This window comes from Heteronotia binoei, chromosome 8 (genome assembly GCF_032191835.1).
Source record: "Heteronotia binoei isolate CCM8104 ecotype False Entrance Well chromosome 8, APGP_CSIRO_Hbin_v1, whole genome shotgun sequence".
NCBI classification, from domain to species: Eukaryota; Metazoa; Chordata; class Lepidosauria; order Squamata; family Gekkonidae; genus Heteronotia; species Heteronotia binoei.
In genome coordinates this window covers 10,254,109-10,279,540 of record NC_083230.1, presented here as the reverse complement: position 1 = coordinate 10,279,540, position 25,432 = coordinate 10,254,109, and the positions used below count along the sequence as shown (strand labels likewise).

At 45.5% G+C, this 25,432-nt stretch overlaps 1 non-coding gene across 1 annotated transcript; it reads left to right on the top strand.

The window, feature by feature from the left end:
• The first annotated feature begins 24,701 nt into the window (after window positions 1–24,701).
• TRNAP-AGG (transfer RNA proline (anticodon AGG)) lies at window positions 24,702–24,776 on the top strand. The gene has a single exon. It is a non-coding gene; the product is annotated as a tRNA-Pro (tRNA).
• Window positions 24,777–25,432: the final 656 nt, after the last annotated feature.

Sequence of the window (25,432 nt, the reverse complement as noted above, 5' to 3'; positions counted from 1 at the left end):
GTTATTTTAATTTGGGTTTAAATTGGTCCAGTTCCTACTGTGCTGAGAACAGTGCTGTGACTGGAGGATACATGATAGGTTTCACCTGTAGGTTGAGTGTGACTAGGGGTTTGCAGGCTGTGCTCTGCTGCAGAGGAGCATTGTTTTAGCTCATTTTAATTTGTTGTAGCTTTTGTTTTAAACAGTGTTTTATTCTTAAATAGTGTTTTATTCTTTTTTGCTGTTTTATTGATTTTAGCTTTCATTTTGAACAGGGCTTTTTTCAAACAGTTTCTTCTTGCTTTTCACTTTTGAGCCATTTTAGATTCTTTTTTTAAAAAAGTATTTTTAAAAACTCTTTAAAATGTAGTTGTGTCAATTTACTATAGAGTTAACTGGACTATAGAGGTAGAAGAGATTTATTGTATGTGGTCATTGGCCGTCACAATATAAGATTAAACACAATATATAAAAAGTAATCAGAGAAAAATAAAAACGGTCTCAAAAACAAACCAATGGGTTACATGGGGTATAATGCAACAATTACAAATTTAAATGCATTGCTAAAATGCTAAAATACAAACAGGTTTAAACTGCTAAGATATTATAATACCATAATGCTGAGACAAAATCTAAACAGTTAAGTTAAAAAGTTGTAAATCCAATGGACCTATTTATGGTAAATATCAATATACTATAAAATTATAGATGTCTAAAATAAAGTCAACTAATCTAAGGAGACAGTTTTGGCTCTGATTTTTTTTGCAGCCAAATGGATCAGTTTAAAAAAGACCATGTTATCGGTGTCAGAAGAACATTTACGCCCTGCTAACAGATTATCAGTAAATTTGGCTCTAGCTTCTGTGTACATGGGACAAAATAAAATATAATAGATTAAATCCTCTAAAACTGTAGCTCCACAGATACAAAAACGCTGAGCCATTGGGATTTGAAGATATCTTCCCTTAAGAAGAGCTGTTGGCATTGACTGGAAACACAAAGATGTGAATGTTTTTCTGAGAATTTGAAATAAGATGTTTACTAAGTAAGGGGACCTAACATGGTCTCTTTTAAATAGCTTGAACCAAGGGGATATAGAGTTAACTGGCTGCTTATTGCTTATAGGGTCCACATTGCTTATTGCTTATAGGGTCCACATTGACCCTTGACGCCAAAGATCCTGGACTTGCCCTGGCAGCCATCGGAACCTGACACAGCCTCCTCCCACTCCGAACCCGATTCGGACTCGGATCAACCCAATCGCCCAGACTCTGATACTGAGCCATCCCCACCACAGCACCCCATGGAGGAATCGCCTGTCTCCCCATCCGAAGACCTTAGTGCTTATGGTGACTTTGTCAAGCGCATGGCTCACTCTCTATCGCTGCCGTTAACTCAGTTGAAACCCCTCGTTACTGACACGGTCCTCGGCATCGTTCAACAAGATGCATCCATGCCGGTGGCCCTCCCCATGACTTTGGTGCTCCTTCAGGCAGCCAAAGTTCCATGGCCCAAACCAACATCCACATCAATCTCCACTCAACATGCAGACCGTATGTATAAGACACAGGAATCGGAGGCTGGTTCTCTTTTCAACCATCCCAAACCTAATTCCGTAGTGGCCTCCTCTTCCTCCAAGAGTAAGTGCACACACTCCATGCCCCCCAACAAGGAGGAGAAAAAACTTGATTCCTTTGGACGTAAGATCTACCCAGCAGGAGCCTTTGGGATCAAGACAGCGAACTACGAAGCATGCATGGCCAGATACCAGTACGCTCTTTGGGAGAAGTTGGCGGTTGTCCTGCCTTCCCTACCAGAAGACAAGACCCTAGAGGTGAAATGACTTCAAAAGGAATGCATGCTCGTAGCAAAACACCAGGTTAACACTGCCAAACACTCGGTAGACATCTTTGCTAAGACATTGACAACAGCGGTTACCCTCCACCGCCATGGATGGCTCCGCATTACGGCACTGCCTCAAGAAACGAGAGCGTGGATAGAGGACTTCCCTTTCAAGGAGGATGGTTTATTTAGCTGAATTACGGACACGGTCCTACAAGATCTGGACAGGTGTTTCTACCTCATCTCGCCCAAAAACTAAGCCTTGGTCTAGATCTTATCCTAAGAAGTCCTTCACCAAGTCACCCCCTGAACAGACTTGGACCCAACACTCCCAGTCGTGCCACCCCAGACCATCTTATGGAGCTAAACAAAAGTTTTCTCCTCAACAACGCCAACACAGACCTAAGGGAGGCAAAATACCCAAACAGGGCCTCTGACTCTCTACCAGTGCCACCACCCTCTCCCACCCGCCTGTACCCATACTTACCTGCATGGAGAAACATCACCACCGACAACTGGGTTCTGTCCATCGTAGAGCACGGTTATCACATCAAGTTCGTCCAACGACCTCCACCATCGGGTCTGGTAACAACGCCTCCTTCAGAGATCCTCCTGCAGGAAGTCACAAACCTCTTATCAAAACAGGCCATAGAACTGGTCTCCCTGAACTCCCTCCCTTTTGGTTTTTATTCCTGTGATTTTACTGTTCCCAAAAGAGTTGGAGGCCTCCAGCCCATTATGGACCTGCGAGCCTTGAATGAGTTCATCATTTACAAAAAGTTCCGCATGACATCTCTTCAACACATCCTTCCCCTCTTAGGGCAGGGTGCCTGGATGGCAGCCTTGGACCTGAAGTATGCATACTTCCACATTACTATTCATCCCCACTTCCCACAGTACCTACAGTTCGCTATTGGGAACCGACTCTTCCAATACACCTCACTTCCTTTTGGGATTTCAACCGCCCCCCAGGTCTTTACAAAGACAATGGTAGTCATTGCAGCTTACCTTCGTCTTCAGGGGATCCTCATATTTCCCTATGTAGACGATTGGCTGGTAGTGGCCCCAGCTGTGGACACTCTCCAGTTACATCTCAACACTATCTTACAGCTTCTCTGAGACCTGGGACTCCAGGTCAATACACTGAAATCTCAACTCACTCCGTCAACGAGAGTACAGTTCATAGGAGCCATCCTGGACACTCACATTTGCAGAGTCTTCCTCCCTCAGGAGCGGGCGAGTGCACTGATTGACCTCATCTCCACTATTTGGGGATAGGGCGATGCATCAGCACTCCAGATACAATGTCTCCTGGGACTGATGGCAACTACCACAGCTGTGCTCCTTCATGCCCACCTCCGCATGCAACCCCTGCAATTGTGGTTCATGAAGACTTTTCAGCCAACTCGACATCCACAGCGTCTGATGCTCCCGACCCATGATCTAACCTCCCTAACCTTGTGGGAACAGATTCACAACCTGCTCCAGGGTGCTCCCTTTCATCTGCCAGCCCCGTCCGAGGGGGTGACAATGGATGCTTCAATGTGGGGCTGGGGGGCTCATTTGGGCGGCCTCTGTGTCAGTGGTCCCTGGGAGCCCCACCTCCAGAGACACCATATCAACTATCTGAAGCTATTCACTATACGGTACTGTCAAAAGTCACTCCGTTTTGTTCCTCTTGCCATATGTATCTATTCTCTTGCCATATGTATCCAATTCATACAATGCTTGTGCTTTGCTATGCTGACTTTGAAGCATCCCTTTGCCTACTGCTTATCTAGGGGGAGAGTGGCATGTCTGGGAACTGGCTAGTTACTACACAACCAAGGTTGGGGAGCTGGAAGAGATGCAGCCGAAGGACTGATAACAGAACCTGGGGTGATGAGAGCATAATAGGGAACCCGCGCAAAACCCCCGCTTTAGCTTGGCATGCTTGGCTTGAATTATAACGGTCAGGGCAAAGGTTTATAAGGACTTGGAACTGGCAGGAGAGCCAGTTCCGACAACCCCTGTACATGCCTATGATGCTGGAATAAAGATCTTGAACTCACTTGTCTTTTCCTTGCCTCTGGGTCTGACATTTTATCGGAACTCAATTTACCCCGACTGGCCTAAACCCAGACCAGCAATGGCTGAACAGGACCAGGCTACGGGGACCACTAAGACCACTAAGATCACTACCACCGAGGAAGAGGATCCAAAACCACGGTGACGGTGCGGAGAAAGGACTGGGGTTCCATAGATTTCTGGGAGATTATTATCAGAGATCTGAGAGAGGATCCCCAACAACGCCATTAACTCTCGGGGCTGCAACAGTCCTACCATCTGTGGGGGTTCCAGGGGACAAGAGTCGAGGGGAATACCCCCGGACAAGCGGCACGGGGGATGGCATCACAGAGTGGGTGCAAGAAGCTCTTGCAATCCAGAGCAGCCAGCTCTGTGAGGAGATGCAAGCCATGAATGCTTTTCTGATCCAGGAGATGCTCAACCTCGCCCGGCAAGTGCAGATGGTGGTGGAGCGGGTCACGGCTGCGCCCCCCTCCTACCAGTTCCAACCAGTTAATAATATTAACAAAATATTATTAGAAGTATCAATATATTGCATAATTTTTTTGTTAATTCTTATACCAACTGCATATAGACTATTAAGAAACCTTTAACTTGTAAAAGGTGAGCTGTAACAAACCTGCTGCTCACTAATCCTTAATTTTTTTTTGTTAATTCTTATGCCATACATGTTAAAACTATGCCATACAAAATATTCTTTATATCAATTGTAGCATTAAGGAATGTCATTGCAACCATTGCACCAGCTTAATTAAAACCAAAGAACGATAATGTATATATACTAGGTCCTAAACTCTGTAGAGCTCTAGCAATATTGCTTTGTAAGTTGCCAAAAAAGGATAACTATTGTAGAGTTACCTTTTGTTAATTGTTTGTAGACCCTTACAAGAGATAGCAAATACAGGGGTTTTACATGTCCTGTCCTCAATACCGCTCCTTGTAAAATGCTGCTAAAAGCAAGAAGATATATGTTTTTACTTCAATGAATTCATTTGACTTGATTAAATTATGGCCTCTAATGTAATACCTTTTATAAAATAAACAAATCTAACTTATGAAATGAAATGCAAAGTGATTATAAGAATCCTTTAGTAATATCTTAGAATTAGACTTCCCAAATTAAGAGTTAGAATTAGAATTCATTATTAATTAAATCAGCTGATTTTGGAAGCTAAAGAATTCTTATATGTATAATCCTATTAGCCATTAAAAAAATCGATTAGTAAAATAAAAATGGATAACAAGAAAATACAAAAAAACCCAATCAGTATTTACATATTCCCTGTATTCAAAGATTATTGGAAAAGGTAGAAAAGGAAGTAGTAGAGATAAGAAACTAGAGAGAGTATAGTAGATAAAGTGGTTAACTAGAAGGGGAAAGGAAGAAAGAATGGAAAGAAAAAAAAGGAGAAGAATTGAAATAAGAAGCTCTAGTAAGATATTTGAAGAAGAAAAATATGCCTCTAACTAGTGTGCTTTCCCAACCTTGTAACTGGTGAGTCTTACTTTTATGCACAATTGCCTTTAACTCAGTACATATGCTTATTATTTACTATTTAAACAGTTTTAAAAACTTTTTAACAGCCCCCAAAACTGATTGAAGGTCTCATGTCTAGTTAAAAAACTAACTTCAAATACTGAAAAAGCAAAAAAGTCATAATAATTGCTGAAATGCTCCAATGGGCTTGAGGATTTCATTTGGTTTTCAATTGGATAACATTGCATCTACATCGATCAAGTTCACAACCTTCAGTCTTCTTCTGAAACTTGATCTTCTCTGGATGGGATGAGCTTCTGTAGATCTTCCTCCTCTCCTGCTGTCAGTTTCAAAGAAAAAGCGTTCATCAGAGCTATTCCTGATGTCACGTCACCGGCTTTATGTAGAACCCCGTTTTTATAGATTAGGATATCCGAAGAGGGACTCCATCTGAAGCGCAAATTGGCAGAGTGAAGCTTAGTTGTAAAGATCTTCAATTTTTTCCTCTTTTCCAGTGTTTCAGGGGAAAGGTCCAATAAAGTCAAAATATTCTTCCCATTATGTGTCAGCGCATCTGCACTTCGTGCTTTTTGAAGAATCTTATCCTTCACTCTGCTGTTGGAAAATTGAATCAAGATGTCCCTGGGTTGATTGCAACATGCCGACGCTAGGAGACCAAGCCGTTGAGCTCTAATAATGTCAGGCGTCACGTTTTCCGTGAGCGCCATTTTCTCTTGTAGACAGTTTGAAATAAATGATGCTAAGTCTCCCCTCTCCTCCACTCCCTCCTCAAACCCACGAAATTTAAGATTTAAAGCCCTCCATTTATTCTCCAGGGCCATTAGTCTATTTTGTACGCTATCCTCCCTTTCTTTTATTTGAGTTATTTCCCCTTTAAGTGCTAAACTCAGCTCTGCCACCCGTTCTGCTAGTTTTGCAGTAGTTGCAACATCCTGCGACATTTCTTTGATTTGAGCATTTATAGGTCAGACATGCTCAGCAATAGACTCTTGGAAGTATTTATGAATGTCCAGCCAGAGGAGATCTAAGTCTTTTCAGCGGATTGGACCATCCTCGGGTAACTGAGGAGGAGGGGAAGTATCAGGCTGAGTGTTCGTTACACCAGTCATCATCTTGGGAGTTGTTGGAGAGCGCAGGAGAGGGCCATCAACCTTAGAAAGTCCTTCAGGAGTGAAAAATGATGAGACCGAAGCTTTTCTTTTTGCAGTTAGCTTCTGTTTTAAACGGGCAGATTTTCCCTCTGGGTTTTGCAGACATTAGAGTTCTCGACTTCAAAAACCCGGGGCAATGGGGAAGGAGGCTAACGGAGCTCACTCATTTTGCATCCACCATCTTCTCGCGACGCTCCGCCCCCCCATGAAAGTGCTTTTATCCAGCTACTGGTCCCCAGTTTCATTTGCCAAGTGAATGCATGTTAGCTCTTTCTTACAAGCAGATGTACACAAGTACATGCAGGATATACATGTGTTCTCTGAAACTTGTAAACCGGATTTGAGTCTATTTGAGGGAGAGGAATTTGAGGGATTTGAGGGAGAGGAATCCTTCAGGTATGTGGGCTCCAGGTCACAAAGGACTTCGAAGATTAAAACCCAGTGTTGAATTGTGCCTAGAAACAGACATTATAACGTTTGTCAGATCAATAACTTTAGGTGTACAGGTGTCTCACACACATCAAGAAATGGGTTGCCACATTCTGTACAAGCTGAAACTGAAATTACCTTCCAGGGTAAGCCCCACAGAGCATGTTAGTCTGGACGTTAGAGATGATTAGATTAATGTTACTATATTGGGAGAATTAAGAAGGGCAGAGAATACAAAGCAATTCTGGCAACAGCATTTTAGAACATGCTCTCTGGTGAGAACAAGCATGGCGGTGATCTGGGGGACCCAGGTTTATATCACTGCTCTGCAGTGGAAGCTTACTTAGTGACTTTGGTCATTACATAGTCTCAGCTGAACCCTCCTCACAGAGTTGTTGTGAAGATAAAAGGGGAGAATGTTGCAAACTATTTTGGGTCCCCACTGGGGAGAATTATGCACTGTCTGCATCTAACGCTTATGAAAGCATCTTTCAAAATACCTCACATTAACATCCACAGGGCAACTCAGAAATTAGCATGCATCAACTATACACAAGTCACTGAATCCCCACCCAAAGTACTCCATCAGACACCTGCTTACAATGTCCATCATGCAGCAAAATCAATCTAATTGAATAAAGAGGTCCTGAACATTCAACATCCTTTAGGATATCGTGTCTGTGTTATTCACTTCCAGTAAAGTTTTTTTTGGGGGGGCAGGATATATAGCTCTTAAATGGTCTGTGCTTTGGTCTGAAATTGTGTTCTATGGTAACACTTGAAATTTTATTATGTTTCAGAGAGGTTGGCTGTAGGCTTCAATGCCCCCTTTTAAAATTACCTGTCCTCTAAAGCAGAGGCATTAAACTCATTTGCTACGAGGGATAGATCTGATATCAATGTTACTTTGTTGGACTAGGCCAGGTGTGCCATAAAATGTAATGCCAGGTACTATTATAAATGAAACAGAAAAACCCAATTAATTATATTATTTTCTTTAACTCAAAATACAACACCCCACCCCTCAATTGATTCCTAGAAGTGAAAGCAATTTATTTACTGTGGAATCCACAAAAGCCCCAATAAATATATTTAATCATATGCAAGACTAGGACCGATTCTCCAAAAGCCTTGATCCAGTCTCGTTGCTCCTTTTCCCTTGGCACTTCTGCTGAATTTTGCACTAGCTGCCCCGGGGCAGTGAGTTGCCCCACCTCTTTTCAAGTTTCCTCTGTGGCAGGCAGAAACTGGTTTTCAGAGGATCCTGCCTGCTGCTGAGGGAACTTGAAAAGAGGCGAGTCAACTCACCACCCCGAGGCAGCTTGGGCGAAATCCAGCAGAAGCATGTGGGGAAAGGAGCAACAAGACTGCAGCAAGACTAGTGGGGAAACAGTCTAGTGTCCCCCCCCCCAAAAAAAAAAGATACCATAAAAGAGGGTAGGATCTTGTATTTCCATACAGATTAGTTACTTTTATATATATAGCTCTTTTGGGAGACGAGTCATCATCCTTACAAGTAAATAAAGTAATTATTAGAACCCCCATATGCCCAACCTCAGCAGCCAAGCACAGCTACGATCTATCTCTTGCTCTTTGTGTCCTCCCTTCCTCTGTCTTGGAGAATCTCAAGGAGGGACACTAGACTTCCATCTCCACCACCCCATCCTCACCGACAACCCCATGAAGAGGTCCAGGCTGATCAACTGGCCTCAGGTGACCCAGATGACAGCCCTGGAGCAGGGGGGGAAGCTGAACTTGGCTCTCCCAGATTCCACCACCACCAGTTCTCATCCCTTCTGCACATGGCCGGCCTGCCCACTAGGCAAACTAGGCATTTACCTAGGGCACCAGCAGGATGGGGGCGCCGAAATCGGCCCTCGCCCCCACCCTGCTTCCTAGGCAAATCTCTATTTGCCTCCCCCTGCCTCCCAATTTTAATGCCCGGGAATGGGCGGTGAAGCACCGCACTCCCCCCCCCCAATGATCAGCTGATCGGCGGGTAAAATCAGCTTCTATGAAACCTCTTTTCCTTCATGGGCTGAAAACATCATCATCTCCCACTCTCCTGACACTGACTCTGCCTCCTGGCTCTGTGGCTGTTCAGACATGAAATGGGGACTACATCACCACTTTCCCTCTTAATTCCTCCACTTGCTTTCAAGGCCGGAATGTCTTTCACCTCACAGCAGCAAAACTAGAGATGCCAGCCTCCATGTGGGACCTGGGGACCCCCTGGAATTACAGCTCATCCCCAGACTACAGAATTCAGTTCCCATGGAGAAAATGGATGCTTTGGAGGGTGGACTTAATTTTTCCCTACTGAGGACCCTGTCCTCCCCAACTCCATCCCCAAATCTCCAAGAGTTCTTCAACTTGAACCTGGCAACCTTAACGCCCACCCCCTGCCAATGGATGGGGGAACTAGCAACCTTATGGCGTGCACAAGACAGCTCAGTCACCTCCCAATCTATGTGCTGGCTCTCCTCCTCCTCTCTCCCCTACCAGCCCTGTCCCTTTGCTGGTGAACCTCTGCTCTGCACCACCTGCTTTTGCCAACCTCGCCTCATGGTCACCATTTGGTGCAGTGGTGGCAGCACCAGCTACTTGGCTCCACTCCTCGTGTTGTGGCTGCACTAATCTTCACTGAGCTGTGGTCAGATAAAGCAGGAGAGGGAAAAACACCCTGCCTCCTCAGGATTTGGTTCAGAACACAGATCCTTCTGCAGCTTGCTAAAGCAGCCTTGCCCTGAAAATATTTTCATCCTACTTGTGAGTGCTAAACTAGATTCCAGACCAAAGACTACTTCACATGCTGAAAAGATGCCTTGCATTCTTGTAGCCAAAATAATCCATTCTTATTCTAAATGGCCTTGGGAGCCATTGCTGCTGAAAATGCAGTCTAATAAAGTAAATACATACAAGCAGGCCTCAGACTCAGCAGGAGCTCACAGGAGCACAGCTCCTGAACCTTTCTGAGAGTTCCCCCTCCTCCTCCCCACCTACCTTGTCCATTGAATAGGAGGTGCAGCTGCATAACAATCCCTGGATTAGGAGAGCGGGCAGCCAGCCAGCCACCAGATTTGCCACGCCCCCAGCAGCCCTCATTAACTCCCGGAGAAGCCCACACCACCCTTTCTCCACTTCTTACGTGATTTTGGGCGGCAAGTGGCTTGCTGGCCTTTTGACTGGGGAGGGCAGCCCAGGCAAGCAAGGCCTGCTTGGGCTGGCTGGATCTCTAGCCAGCCCAAGCTGGCCTCGTTCACCCAGGGCTCTCCTTTCTTGCATCGGGTTGCTTTTGGCTGGTGAGAGGGGTGGCATATACTAATGAGTTATGCTAATGAGCTCCACCACCTGTTTTTCTACAAAATGACCCCTGCATACAAGAGTCCCAAACTTGGGTTGTGCATGCACCTAAACATATTTGTATGCAGTGCCAGTTACAAACTCATACATCAGTGCAGTTCTGAGTCATTTATAAAGGTGACCAATAAGTAACTAGAGCGGAAACAAGATCTCTCCCCTAGCAGTTGGATTATGTCATAAAATTGTACAAGACACCAGAAGCAGGGAGTTATTCTTAGAGGGGAAAACCCTGACAGATTACAATTGCTGATACCTAACCAAACATGGGTATTGAATGAGACTGACAGATTCTTGGAATATTTTAGAAGGCAGCGTGATTTACCATGTTGAATTGGGATCTGGGAGACCCAGGGTTGTGGGGGGGGGGGGGGTTGGGGGGGGGGAGGAAGGAACCTCTGTAATGGAAGCTTGCTGGGTGACCTTAGTCGAGGAAGAAAATAAAGAAAATATTTTTTTCCAATGTGCCCTGCAGCAAAGACCTAAACACATACAGAACAATATATACATGGTATGTGTGGGGAGGTAATCCTGGGTGAGGCCGGTGCACTGAGTCATGCTCCTCTTGAATGCACTTAGGTACACAGACTAAGGTGTGGAGTAAGGCAATCATGTATTTAAAAAATTATATCTCCCTTTCCCTTGTGGCTCAAGATAGCTTACAATTCCAAATTTAACAATATACCAAGTACAATAAACTCCCAGTTAGCCCCCTCCTAAAAAAAATATCTGAAGCTTATGGAAAGAACCAGCTGAATATCCCTGGGCCAAGGGAGGCCAGATTGAAGACCACCCGGGATCGGGCCTTCTCCATTGCGGCTCCACTGCTGTGGAATCAACTCCCAGAGGAGGTACGGGCCCTGCGATGTTTAGACCAATTCCGCAGGGCCTGTAAGACCTACCTCTTCAAAATAGCCTTTACCTAATACCGAGTTAAGAAAGTGCCGCTGGATATGTTTTTTGCCACTGAATTTATGAAAGACCTATTATAGCACCATAATGATAATCTTAATATAATCTGTAAATTGATTTATGATGATTTTATTGCTATGTATGATTTTATTGTATTGCATGTGATTACCAGTGTTCCTTCTAAAATGAGTTAGCATGAGCTAGCTCACAGATTTTTAGCCTCCAGCTCACACATTTTTGCCTTAGCTCAGGAAGAATGACCCCAGAGCAAGCTAATTTATGCAGTAGCTCACAACTTTGATACCAGTAGCTCACAACTTTAATGGCAGTAGCTCACAAAGTAGAATTTTTGCTCACAAGACTTTGCAGCTTAGAGGGAACATTGGTGATTACATATTCAGAGATGTCTTTTTTTCATGCATGGCCGCCAGAATTGTCTTTGCAATAAGTGCAGAGTTTTTATGTATCCAGAGTGTCCTGAGAGTTTATTGTTGTGACATAAACACTTCCATAAACTCTTAGGGACGCACAGTTTATTGTCTTTATATCAAAAGTTCCCATCACCTAATTTCACCTCTGGTGACTGCTCTCCCTTCCCTTCAGCTTCAGTCACCACCTGCAGCTTCTCCCCCCAAAGGGCCTGAGTTGACAAGTCAGACAGGTGGGCCTTCTGGCTCTGTGTCATCACTGTTCCTCCTAACTGGGAGGGCGTAAACATAGTGCTAATTAGGGTTTGTAGAATCTTTTGGGCTCAAGTGCCGTGTTCTACAAACCTCACATCCACAAACCTATTGCCCTTTCATCACACCCCCTCCAGCCTAGAAATAGCAGCTCTCCAGCAGCCCTGGCCTCACTCACGTCAACGTGGCAGATGCGGTTCAATGTGGCCAAGTGCAAAGTAATGCACATTGGGGCTAAGAATCCCAGCTACAAATACAAGTTGATGGGGTGTGAACTGGCAGAGACTGATCAAGAGAGAGATCTTGGGGTCATGATAGATAACTCACTGAAAGTGTCAAGACAGTGTGCGTTTGCAATAAAAAAGGCCAATGCCATGCTAGGAATTATTAGGAAGGGAATTGAAAACAAATCAGCCAGGATCATAATGCCCCTGTATAAATCGATGGTGCGGTCTCATTTGGAGTACTGTGTGCAGTTCTGGTCGCCGCACCTCAAAAAGGATATTATAGCTTTAGAGAAGGTGCAGAGAAGGGCAACTAGAATGATTAAAGGGCTGGAGCACTTTCCCTATGAAGAAAGGTTGAAACGCTTGGGACTCTTTAGCTTGGAGAAACGTCGACTGCGGGGTGACATGATAGAGGTTTACAAGATAATGCATGGAATGGAGAAAGTAGAGAAAGAAGTACTTTTCTCCCTTTCTCACAATACAAGAATTTCATCGTGGGCATTCGATGAAATTGCTGAGCAGACAGGTTAAAACGGATAAAAGGAAGTACTTCTTCACCCAAAGGGTGATTAACATGTGGAATTCACTGCCACAGGAGGTGGTGGCGGCCACAAGTATAGCCACCTTCAAGAGGGGTTTAGATAAAAATATGGAGCAGAGGTCCATCAGTGGCTATTAGCCACAGTGTATGTGTGTATATAACATTTTTTGCCACTGTGTGACACAGAGTGTTGGACTTGATGGGCTGTTGGCCTGATCCAACATGGCTTCTCTTATGTTCTTATGTTCTTATGTTCACTCAATGCACAGCAGCCAAGAAGGTCAGAGCGCCTGCTCCGGCTGCAACGCCACTGAGGATGTTCTCTGCAGCCGAGAACGAAATGTCTGGAAGAAAAACTTTCTCCAGTAGAACACGGCACTTGAGCCCGAAAGAGTCTACAAACCCTAATGATGTTACCAGCCGTGAAAACCTGAAATCTTTGGTAGTGTTAATTATCTCCTCCCTCTTGCTTTCGTGTTGTGGGAGGCGAGAGAAGGCATCAGTGAGGAAATTGCATTTTCCACAGAGGTGGTGCAAAGTGAAATCGAATTTGAGAAAAACAGCGCCCAGCGCACTTGTTTCTTGGAGAGTTTGCAGCACGTTCTCAATGCCTCTAAGTTCTTGTGGTCAGTCCAAATTTCAAATGGGACTCACACCCTCTACAGACACTGTCTTCAAGTGGTTCTCTCTCTCTCTCTCGGCTTGGCTTCACGAACGAAGATTTAAGAAGGGTGCAATAGTCCACGTCTGCTGCAGGCTCGCTGGTGGCTGACAAGACCAATGCGGGACAGGCAGGTCCGGCCACAGTGGCTGCAGGGAAAAGTCTGATTTAGGGTTGGTGCTGTAGCAATGCGATTCTTCCTCAATCTCCTTTTGTCCTCAAGACCAGCTATGCGTGCGTTCTCAAAGGAAGAGACAGCCTGGTGGATGGTGTGTCTCCATGCTTTGCGATCTGAGGCTAGGTCAGACCACTGGTGATGGTTGATGCGACAGGTGCCAAGGGATTTCTTCAAGGAGTCCTTTGTACCTCTTCTTTGGTGCCCCTCTATTTCGATGGCCAGTGGAGAGTTCGCCATACAGGGCAATCTTGGGAAGGCGGTGGTTTTCCATCCTAGAAATATGCCCTGCCCAGTGCAGCTGCGTCTTCAGCAGCAGTGCCTCGATACTGGTAACCTCCGCCCGCTTGAGGACTTCAGTGTTGGTCACAAAGTCACTCCAGTGGATGTTGAGGATGGTGCGAAGGCAGCGCTGATGAAAGCGCTCGAGGAGTCGCAGGTGATGACGGTATAAAACCCATGATTCGGAGCCGTAGATGAGGGTTGTCATCACAACCGCTTTGTAAACATTGATCTTTGTGCCTTTTTTCAGATGCTTGTTGCTCCACACTCTTTTGTGCAGTCGGCCAAAGGCACGGTTTGCCTTTGCCAGCCTGCTGTCAATCTCCTTGTCGATCTTGGCATCTGAGGAGATGATGCACCCCAGGTAGCTGAACTGCTGGACTGTCTTCAGAACTGATTCACCCACAGTGATGCAGGGAGGGTGATAATCTTCCTGGGGTGCAGGCTGGTGGAGAACTTCTGTCTTCTTCAGACTAACTTCTAGGCCGAATAGCTTGGCAGCCTCTGCAAAGCAGGACGTCATATGCTGCAGAGCTGATACCGAGTGGGAGACGAGTGCAGCATCATCAGCAAACAGTAGCTCTCGGATGAGTTTTTCCATCGTCTTGGAGTGGGCCTTTAGTCGCCTCAGGTTGAACAGGCTGCCATCGGTGCGATAGCGGATGTAGACACCATCGTCATCATCTAGATCTACTGCGGCTCTTTGAAGCATCATGCTAAAGAAGATCGTAAAGAGAGTTGGTGCGAGAACGCAGCCTTGCTTTACACCTGTGCCTATTGGGAAGGTCTCTGAGAGGTCGTTGCAGTGTCTGACTTGGCCTCACTGGTCTTCGTGTAGCTGGATGATCATGCTGAGGAACCTTGGGGGACATCCTAAACGTTCCAAGATTTGCCACAGGCCTTTCCTGCTAACGGTATCGAAGGCTTTGGTAAGGTCGACAAAAGTCACATACAGAGCCTTGTTCTGTTCCCTGCATTTCTCTTGGAGCTGCCTGAGAACAAATACCATGTCGGTGGTGCTCCTGTTAGCTCTGAAGCCGCACTGGCTCTCTGGGAGGAGTTCTTCTGCAATGGTGGGCACCAGTCTGTTCAGGAGTATTCTGCAAGGATTCAAGTGGTTAGTACAAATTTAATGGCAGCCACCTCTTTGTCCCATACTGCTCAATTGCACTCGGTGGGATTGAATTTTTTTGGGATGTAAGCATAGGTGAGGAGGAGTCCCTCCCTGTCCTCTTGGAGCAATCCCCCACCCATAGCTAAGTCACTAACATCACATTGCACAATGATTTTGTTTTCCTCATTGAGGTGAAGATGGATTGGCTCAGTAGTGAACAGTTGTTTCACATTTTCAAAAACAGTCTGGCATTCAGGCATCCACACTAAGGGCCCCCCTGGTTTTTGAGCTTCAGGTCCTTTCCCCTTCGTTTTTAACAGTTCTGTGAGAGGTAAAGCTACTTGTGCAAAGTTTTTGATGAATGAAAAATTTTGATGGATGAACAAAAAATTCACAAAGCCTAAGAAACTTTTGCAATTGTTTTCTCATGCCAGGGACTTCCCAATCAACTACAACCTGAATTTTGGCCGGGTCCATTGCCAGTCTGTCTCTGGACACTCTGTACCCCAGGTCTTATGGAACTCGCATTTCAACAGTTTTACAAAGAGTTTGTTCTGGTATAGAGTCTTTAGGACTTCTTTGACCAACCAGATGTGGGAAGTTAGGTCAGAGGAATACAAAAGGATGTTATCTAGGTAAACAATGGCCTCCTTTTACAGAAACTTCCTCAACATCTCATTTATCAAGTTCATGAACACCCCTGGAGCTCCCTGGAGGCCAAACAGCATGACTAAGTACACAGACTGTCCAAGGGGAGTGTTGAAAGCAGTTTTCCATTCATCCCCCTCCCTTACCCATACTCTATAATAAGCATCCCATAAGTCATTTGGTAAAAAAAAATCCCTTGTGCCACAGTACTTAACAAGTCTTTGATAAGAGGAAGAGGATAAATATTTGACATCAACACTGTCATATACATGTATTGTACATAGCCTCAGCCCCCATTCTTCTTCCAGAATAAAACTGGGGCAGCATGGGGGAGGTGGAGGAAGCAGGATGAATGAACCTACAAGCTAGGTTTTTGTCTAAGAACTGTTGCAATTCTTCCCTCTCTTCCCTCTCCATCGAATACACCTTGGCTTTGGGGAGTGGTTCCACTGGTATGAGTTCTATGGCATAGTTAGTAGACCCGTGAGGGGGCAACTCATCAGCCTCCTTATCCTTAGACACTGGTTTCAAGTCACAGTATTCTTTAGGGATGCTATACATTTCTTCCGTAGTCAAACAGAGTCTCTCATTTATGGGAGGGGGGTTGGGGCCCCACCGTTTATCCCAAAGGTTTGATTTGCACCGATCATCTGGAAAACTTATAGACTGCCTCTGCCAGTCCATATATGGTTCATAGTCCACCAGACAGGCAACTCCCAACACCACTTCAAAAGAGGCTGAGGGAACTACTACAAATGATCTCTCTTTCAATTGAGGACCCAAACCAATAGGCAACAGTTCAGATTTGTGGGTGCAAGGGTCTACCTTCATTGAGGTGCCATCCATTTGCTCAAATTGTATAGGGTTTGGCAGGAGTACTGTTTGTAATCCCAAAGCTTCTGTTACAGAGGAGGGGGGTGATTAAGTTTTTGGTACGCCCAGAGACAAGTAAGGCTTTAACATGCATAAATCATTTTAGTTTGGGGTTCAACAAAGTCAAAGGTACAAAGAATAAAGTTCTAGAGCGGCACTGCACGTCATTTCCCGCCAGCTGATCGGGTTCACTCCCTGCGCTGGATGATGGTGAGGCAGACTGGGAGTTGGAGTACCAGCGCAACTCTCTGCCCAGTATCGTAGGTTGCTGCCATGTTGTCTCCTTGAAGCCTTGTGGCCTTTCAATCCTCCTGGGTTTCCTTTTTGGGTTTCGCCCGTCTGCTGGTCTTTGGAGCAAGGTGAGGAACTTGAGGACTGCTGGGGCACTCAGCAGCTAGGTAGCTGGGTGACCCACACTGGTAGCAAAGTCTCTGACCAACCTGTGGTCCTTTTCTGTAGAAAGTGGTGATTTCTTTGCCCCATCTTTGTCCCCAGACTGAGGGTCATGACCCCCCCTTGCCACCTTGCTGCTGTCATTGGAGCTCAACATGTTGCATGCGTGTTTCGACTTCAAACGGTAGTTGTATCCACCTCACTAGCATGTCAGGGTCAGCTTCCATTAGAATCCAATCCAATAAGGTCGCATTCAGCCCTTTCTGGAACTCATCCACCTTCATGCGCTCACCCCAGTCCCAAACCTTATTGATATTGGCATGGAATTTGGCTGCATACTCTCTTACCGATCTGGACCCTGTTGCAGATTTTGGAGAGTGGTGCAAGCTTGCATCTCCTTCAGGGGGTCTTTGAATTGGACAAGAAGAGCATGCAGGAAATCGTGCACTGAATTCAGCTCAGGAGCCAGGGCCTCGTGGAGGATTACATACCAGCTGGCCATTGCCATCTCAAATTTCAAGCCCAGGAAGTTCACTTGGCTCGCCTCAGAGTGAAATAGATGGTCTCATTCTTGCAGGTAGCTCCGGGCTTGAATAACAAAATATTCCAACTTTTCCAGGTTGCCAGCAAACTTTGGTTCCAAGCCTCAGTTACCCGGGGGCTCACAAGGGCCCCATGGGATTGGAGCAGGGACCAGTCCAGGTGGAGGTGGCTGCTTCATCTGGTTGGGCTGCCCCTTGCGATGGATTTGCCAACGTTTCCAACTGCAGGTGAATTTCTTGGAACGTGGCTTGCATCTTGTCCCGCAGGTGAAGAGCCATGTCTTGCATTTCCATCCACACTAGGCCCATCATGGATTCATTAGGGTCTGGTTCAACAGGCCCTCGTCATCCGGCTCTTTTTCATTCTCCTCTTGAGGTCGAGGTTTTCTTCCCTTATCCTCTATGTGACCTGCTCCTCCACCGATGGCACCTTGCACGAGTCGCTCAGCATCTTCCCCCAAAATCACTAGACGATGTGCCTGCAATTTTGGAGGATCTTCATGGTTGCCATGACTTTGGGGTGATGAACAGACAATCTTCTCTTGGGGGAGTTCCTCTCCCGTAGCCACGCCGTGGATCCAGTACATTTTTTTTTTGCAAAGAGGATACTCAGAGCTAACATGGCAAAAAGCAAAGACAATCTGATTAGCACGGTAACAATAATATATTCCTTAAAGACACAGTAACATGTAAAGTTATCTGTAATTACATTACTATAAAAAGTCTCTCTATATTGGCAAATAAATTTGTGTCCAAAGCGCAGTCCTTGATAGTTGCTGTCATAAGAAGTTAGTCAAGGAGAAGAGCCACAAGTTCAGTGGAATCTTTTCGGTGAAGTGGAGACTGGTTTCGGCAACACCTCCCTCAGTTGTAGATCTTCACACATATTAATGCATCACAGCTTCTCCTAACACAATACAAAACTAGACAGTAAACAAAATAGACCAGTATCCAATATCCTATGCAAAGACAATAATACAGCCATACTCACCAACAATACAAACAATTACTTATTAACCGGGACTCTAGTCCAATCCTTTTCACAGGATAAACCTTCCAACAATTCCACGGCTGATGATGGCAAGGGACATAAGACGGCATGTATCCAGCTTCACCAGATGCACTGGCTGTCAATTGAGTACCAGATCAGATTCAAGGTAATGGTGCTAACTTTTAAAGCCCTTAGAGGCCTGGGACCAGCATATCTAAGGGAGCGCCTCTCCCCATATACCCCCTGGAGAATGTTACACTCTGCTGAGCAATATCTCCTGGTTGTTCTTGGTCCAAAGGATGTATACCTAGTCTCGGCTAGGGCCAGGGCCTTCTCTGTCCTGGCCCCTGCCAGGGGGAACAAGCTCCCACTAGAGATCTGGGCCCTGCAGAACCTGCCGCAATTCCACAGGTCCTATAAAACACCAGGCCTTTAGTTGAGGCAGTGGGCATCACCAGCCATCAATAAGGACTCCCTGGCCAACTAGGGCTAATGACTGTTTTTGACCATTATCATCTATTAATCTATTTGTTGTCCAGCCGGGGACCAGGCTTTTGAATGGATGCCGTCTGTAATTGTAATTACTGAATTTTAATTAGTGATTTTTCTTTGGTTGTTTAGAATTAATGTAACTATTTTATTTTGATGTGACTTGCCCTGACCCCATTTGGGAAGGACAGGATAGGAATATGAAGAAATAAACAACAAATAAACGTCAGAGGAAAGCTGTATGAAGCACCTTAGAGGCTCAGTTCATAGACAACCAAAGTGTATTATGATGAGGGATTATCTCCCTTTCTAGAGGCAACTTGAGTTCAGCTGCATCATGGTGCTGGGAGACATTGGGTGGAGCCAAGATCAAGGCTGTGACAAGCATAATTGAACTCCAAAGGGAGTTCTGGCCATCACATTTAAAGGGACAGCACACCTTTTCAATGCCTTCCTTCCATAGGAAGTAATGGATAGGGGCACCTTCTTTTGGGGCTCATAGAATTGGACCCCCTGGTCCAATCATTTTGAAACTTGAGGGGTATTTTGGAGAGAGGCACTAAATGCTGTACTGAAAATCTGGAGCTTCTACCTCAAAAAACAGCCCCCCCCCAGAGCCCCAGATACCCGCGGATCAATTCTCCATTATTTTCTATGGGAATAAATCTCCATAGGGAATAACAGAGTTCCCAGCAGACATTTCCCACCCCTCCCCCCACTTTCTGATGACCCTGAAGCGGGGGGGAGGGCCTCCAAACCGGGGGATCCCCTGCCTTCACCTGGGGATTGGCAACCCTAGCTGGGAGTGCTGTTCATACACTGGTCTCAAAAACCAAAAACTAAAAAAAAATAAGTAAATACTACTCATTTAAATTAAAGTAAGGGGCAGGTTTCATGTTTATTTAGCTTTGCATGTATCATTGAGCTTCATTATTCTCATGTTTCATTATTTTGTGACAATTTATTTATAGTGATTGCAGACTGATTCACAGCGTCTTAGACACCAAGTTGTTTATCCATTATTTGGCTAACAAGGAATTTCTCATTAGTGAAAAGCTGAAAAGCAGGAATTTCCAAGAACCTTGGGAACCTTAGAAGGGGTGGTTTTACTACTGACAGAAGTGTTTGAGAACTCACCTCATTTTTTCCTGGTTTGTATGTAATTATCTGTACAGTAGTTGTTCACCTTTCCTTATTTTATGTTCACATTGTATGCATGTATTTGATCAGTAAATAAGCTCTCATTTTCTTACACTATGTGGAGAGTGTCTGGTAAAGTAAACTGGGAGGAAATCATTTAAACTGTAAGTTCTGCAGTCATTCAAGAACATGCAGAGGGTCTTTTTAAACCAGGCGTCCCCACCCTTTTCAATTTTCTGGGCACCTTTGGAATTCTGATACAGAGTGGTGGGCACAATTACAAAATGGCCACCGTGGGAGGCAGAGCTAGCCACAAAATGACAACCATGGGAGATGGAACCGTGGACACAGACAGATAGCAGAAGCTTAAATGACTGAAACAAGAGGAATAATTTTTTAAAAATGCACTTGGAAAGAAGAGTGTGAGAGAGAACAAAACCCACACCATGGCTGTAGCCATCTCTGAAACAATTAATCTGCGCAGCTAAGCAGAAGCCCCACTGGACATGAGCCCCACCCAGCCCCACCCACTTTCTAAAAACACTTGGAAGGCACAAGGAAAGATGTCAGTGGGCACCACATTTGGGACCTCTGTTTTAAATCAACACAGAGTAACTTTATTCAGGAGAAGCAAAGGCAAGAACACAAGGCCAAGGAGTCTTTCATAACCATTCTCTGGCCAACATACCCATCCATGAGCAAAACCTGGTCTGAAACAGCTCTAGATTCCAGTATCCTGGAACTAATATAAAACATGAAATGGACTACCGAACATTTCATCCTTCCTTTCCTCCTGTGAACAAACGCACATACTAACTGCTTTACTATAACTAAGAAATATACCAAACTGTCATCATATATTCTACTGTTGTAGAAATCCAAATATTGCTTTCCAGAATACCTGCTAGAATGCTGTAATAAATGAATATTTACAATGTTCTTGGTATTTTTAAAATTTGTCTGCAGTGGGTATGTTGAGGCCTCCAGGCTACCTGAAAAAATTCAGGTAGAACATGATAGTGTGGGACATGGAACACTATTACTTGCTGTGCTCAGATCTGGTAACTCCAGATCATCATCCAGAGACACCTGATGAGGTCTCCTCAGGATTTTAAAAAGTTTGGGTGACTATGTTGTCATCATTGGGGTGTAACCATGGTGCCTTGCACTCCTGTGACTATAGTAGTGAGGCATATATGGCAGAGAAACTTTATCTCTTGGCCATAAATTCCTCACTAAGACAGAGTCTGTGATTTTTAAGACCAGCTGCTTTATGGTTCTAGACTTTCCTGAGTTTTCGTTCTATCTTTTTGCTGCTTTGGCTTTTGCTTGAATTCGGTCATTGTGAGACGGAACTGTGAACAATTCTGGAAAATGATACTCACTGGACATCCAACTAGCGCAGTTGCAGGAGGAAAGCCCATAGTGCTATATGGAGTTGTTCTATCATTTTTTAAGAATTTGTATAGTAATTGCTTGATGGTTTTGCCTTCAGTACCTGCAGTTCTTAGTATTTTCTTTAGCATTCTCATGAACCTTTCAACTTTTCCATTGGTTTGGGGACAGTGAGGCATTATTTTCCCATGATGAAACCCAAGATATTCAGCAAATAATGCAAAAGTGTGCTGTTGAATGATGACTGCCATATCTCACCATCTGTGGTATTTCAAAAGTGGCAAATACCGTGTCCAGTTGTGGTATGACAGTCAGTGCTGGTGTAGTAGTGACCAGTTCAACAATTGGAAATATGTAAGAGTCATCCATGACAACAAGCAAATATGAGCCAGAGCGGAGGTCACGGAAGTTCACACTGACTTCTACCCAAGGCTGAGAAGGCAAAGTGGTCATTTGAATGCGTGGAAATGTATGTTCTAGTATTGCTGCCTGACAAAGGAGAAAGACTGGACACAACATTCAACTTCTGAGTTCATTTTTGGGAACCAGTTCTTCTCCTGAAGAAGCTGATTAGTCTTCGTCATTTCTTGGTGTGCTTCATGAGCTGAAGATATGGCCTAAGCCTATAGACCAGCATTTCCCATTTGCAGGGTTGCGACCCAGCCCCGGGTCATGGAACTCTCCATACCAGGTGCTGGGGAGCCGGCAAAGGCAGCTCCCAGGCTCCCCTCCCCATATAAACACCTGACAGGGTGTTTAAATGTGGGGGGAGGCAAATTGCCTGCCTTTGCAGTCTCCACACCAGGTGGGGAGATGCCAAAGGCAGCTCCCAGGCTCCCCCCCCCCCCAATTTAAACACCTCGGTGGGGTGTTTAAAAGGGGGGAGCCAGATTGCCTGCCTTTGCCCTCTTCCTGACAGCTCCTGGGCTTCCCCCCCCCCCATTTAAACACCCCGGCAGAGAGGCAGATCTCCTGCCTTTGCCCTCTCCCCACCAGAGCAAAGGCAGCTCCCAGGCTTCCCCCCCCATTCCCTGTCGGGCTTTCCCCCCGGCGGGGTGTTTAAATGGGTGAGGGAGGCAGATCGCCTGCCTTTACCATCTGCCTGCCAGGTGGGAAGACATCATTTCTTGTTTCCCAGCTCTACCCCCAAAGTCTCCTGGCTCCACCCCCAAATTTTAATGGGCCAGGAAGGAGCAGTTTAAAAATAACTGGGCCATGTGTGTGTGTGTGGGGAGTTTGGGAAACCCTGCTACAGACTATGAGGCATAAGAATCCTGAAGAAAGGCTTTCCATTGTCTATTCCAGACCATCATAATTCCATGCTGCAGATCAGGATATGCGTCTGTGGCTGCTTGAACCATCTGTGTTGTCATGGCTTTGGAAAGAGCAAGAGACGAAAGGGGGAAAAATACAAGTTCTGCGGCAGTATCCGTGGTTGAAGACTGAGCACAGGGATTGCCGTTGCCAGGATAATTCATCAGGGTGTAGTCATAAACTCGCAGCACATCATCCAGCTTTCCATATGAGCTGGTAAGTGGAATGAGACACTGGCGAATATAGGTTGCAATGGCCGGTGATCGGTAATGATCGTGTCGTGATGTCCATTTAGGTTCAAGTGGAAATGCAAGCAGCCCCATAGTACACCACAGCCAAAGCTGTTTGTGGACTATTGGCCACCAAGAGAGACTTCCGTTGCATTTACGATGGTGAATACATGGCCGTTCAAATCTGTTCGTGTCAGTTCAACGCCAAGCCCAACCAGGCTGGCATCCACTATAAGTTCAGTGGGGTTTTTTTGTATCAAAGTGTATAGGCTAAGGTTGCTTTTACTCTTGCTTGTGTCTTCTTTGTAAGGGACAGGTAATAGTCGTGAGGCTGGGGATTAAACACCCACAGTATGTAGCAAGGCCAAGTAAATTTTGAGTTCAGATGAAGTGTTTGGGCCTGCCACTTCTAGGCTTCCCAAACCTCCCGCTCTGGCAGGAGACTTCTGGGTTCGCAGCCTCATCTCCCGCTCTTCAAAACTCTGGAAGCGGGGGTGGGGGGTGGAGGGGGGGGAGAACATACCTTTAGGCTTCATGTTGTAGAGTTCCTGAGCCGTTTGCAAAATGTCTGCCCCTTTAAGGCTGGGCAGGAAGCAGGAAGGGCTTTTGAGAACGGCCCCTCCCTTTCTTTTGCTTTCGTTTTCACAGGAAGTAGAGTTGTCCGGAGGAAGATCTGGTAAGTGTGTGTGTGTGAGAGAGAGAGAGGGAGGGGGCAGGGGATTCCCTAGTTTGGAGGCCCTCCCCCCCTTTAGAAAGCGTAGGGGGGGGAGGGAAATGTCTACTGGGCACTCTATTATTCCCTATGGAGAACGATTCCCATAGGGAATAATAGGAAATTGATCCGTGGGTATTGGGGGCTCTGGGGGGGCTATTTTTTGAGGTAGAGGCACCAAATTTTTAGTATAGCATCTAGTGCCTCTCCCCAAAATACCCCCAAAGTTTCAAAACGATTGGACCAGAGGGTCCAATTCTATGAGCCCCAAAATATGGTGCCCCTATCCTTAATTATTTCCTATGGAAGAAAGGCATTTTAAAAGGTGTGCTGTCTCTTTAAATTTGATGGCCAGAACTCCCTTGGAGTTCAATTATGCTTGTCACATCCTTGTTCTTGGCTCCACCCCCAATGTCTCCTGGCTCCACCCCCGAAGTCCCCAGATTTTTCTTTAATTGGACTTGGCAACCCTAGCCACTTCCTGTATTGTTGCCACTTTATTTGAATCAGGAGAAATGCCATTGGCAGAGAAAACGTATCCAAATTTAATGTGAGGTTTAGTGTGATAATGTAATGTGAGATTATGCTTGTAGGCTATCTAGAACATCTTCAGGTCTGTCATGTTCCCAACTGAGTCGTCCCAAACACAAGAACGTCATCACTGTGTTTAAGTAACCCCGCTAGTCCAAGCAAAGTTTCCCGGATTACACTCTGAAACATTTCTGCTGCAAAAGAGATGCCAAAACTCAGCTGTCTGTATAGCACCAAAGACTGACATGACTAGTGAATGTAGTGATGCATGTGGATTTTGGGTGAAGTCCTAGCTGGTGATCTAGCATTAAAATCAAGTTCTGAATGTATCTGTGCTCCATTTAGGTATGTGTTGATGCTATCCTCTATAGGGACGGATGGTGGCTCAGGGGTAGAGCATCTGGTTGGGAAGCAGAAGGTCCCAGGTTCAATCCCCGGCATCTCCAAAAAAGGGTCCAAGCAAATAGGAGTGAAAAACCTCAGCTTGAGAGAGCCGCTGCCAGTCTGAGAAGACAATACTAAAGGGGAGGAATGATGGCTCAGTGGTAGAGTATCTGCTTAGGAAGCAGAAGGTCCCAGGTTCAATCCCTGGCATCTCCAAAAAAGGGTCCAGGCAAAGAGGTGTGAAAAACCTCAGCTTGAGACCCTGGAGAGCCATGAATGGGGCTGTGGCTCAGTGGTAGAGCATCTGCTTGGGAAGCAGAAGGTCCCAGGTTCAATCCCCGGCATCTCCAAAAAAGGGTCCAGGCAAATAGGAGTGAAAAACCTCAGCTTGAGATCCCGGAGAGCCGTTGCCAGTCTGAGAAGACAATACTGACTTTGCTGGACCAAGGGTCTGATTCAGTATAAGGCAGCTTCATATGTTCATAAATATGTTATCGTTTTATGGCTTGGTTGGGCAGGCACATATCCAAACAGTCTGATCCCCCCCCCCCCGGTTGTTTAGGTTTGTGGGCAACCACAACTGATGAAACTCATGGGATAAGTCCTTCCACCTTCTCAATGATAACAAGCTTTTTTTTAATGTTTTAGTTCTTCTGTTGGTTTATGCACATGGAATGGAATGTGTCTCTGTGGTAAAACCCACAGGCTTCACAATGCTAATATGTAATTTTCCCTGATAGTTCCTAAACTTACCTATGCCACCAAAATTATTTGCTGCAGCTTGATGAATCCAATTCAAATGGGTTGGATGTATGTTGCAGGCTAGTGAATAAGGTCCAGTGAAACAGCTGAGGAGGTTAGCAGTGCCCTCT